General features: G+C 36.5%; 1 pseudogene; it reads right to left on the bottom strand.

Annotated features, from left to right (window-relative positions):
- Positions 1–257: 257 nt before the first annotated feature.
- LOC109927526 lies at positions 258–636 on the bottom strand (annotated as a pseudogene).
- Positions 637–1,021: the final 385 nt, after the last annotated feature.

The raw sequence follows: 1,021 nt of genomic DNA, 5'->3' as shown, positions 1-1,021 counted from the left end.
TTTTCCTTAATGCAGAATCTTTTACACAGTTGCAATTTCAATCATTTTGGTCATTTTGTAACATACTTTGGTGCAAGTCTAAGGATTTGAAATGTATGGACTTTAACCAAAAGCCATTGGGATTGTGAATAAGACAACTTCACACATTCCAAACACTCTGTGCCCATAAAAACAAGCCAAGCAATTGGGTTTTCTAAAAAAAAATCTTTTTGTGCTTTTGTCCTTTTTTATTTTAGAGCCATGTAAAACAAATAATTTTAGATTCTTGGAGTCTGGAAGGCCATTCCTACTAAAGGCTGTGGGACCTGCAGATTAGACAAGCTGCCAAAGTCCAGCAGGTTCAGTATCTCCTTGGTATCTGGGTCCACTTCAATCATGTCAAAGTCCAGAGCAGGGATTTCAATGACTTGGTTGACCCTCCTCTCTTACCCTTTCTCTTGCAGATTGATAGAGATGCCTCTGATAGGTCCACACTGGATATGCTTCATTAAATGTGTCACATACCCTGCTGGGCATGATGGTGATTTCCTCACAGACCTTCTTGTTGGTGTGGAAGTCATCGCCAAGCTGGGAATAGTATTTTTCAATGATCATTCGAATATCTTTCTTGACTGTCTTAGTCCTGACGTGACCCATCTTGGATTGCAAGTAATTAGTTAGCAACACATTGAGTATTACACTCCTGTTACATTTAACAGAATATCAATACAATATTACACAACGTGCAAGGAAGATTTTTCCATTTTGGGATGCTGATATCTTTTTTGAACAGAATTGGAGGAATAGTACTAATGTTGAATAGAAATGTGAAAACTTATGGGTGAAGTCAAATTTTGATCCTGTGCTTAAAGAGTTAATTCATCAACAGCAGCAAACATTAATTATTATCATGTTAATTCATACAGTTGAGTAATATCATTTCTGGACTGTGTCCTAAGCTTTAATTCTGTGTTTGGATCAATTCGCATGTGAACCTGAAATTATTCAAATATTTTGAAAGTGATTGCATTTGATTTCCTCA

Source organism: Rhincodon typus, chromosome 20 (genome assembly GCF_021869965.1).
Source record: "Rhincodon typus isolate 14 chromosome 20, sRhiTyp1.1, whole genome shotgun sequence".
NCBI lineage: Eukaryota > Metazoa > Chordata > Chondrichthyes > Orectolobiformes > Rhincodontidae > Rhincodon > Rhincodon typus.
This window is presented reverse-complemented; position numbering and strand designations above follow the sequence as displayed.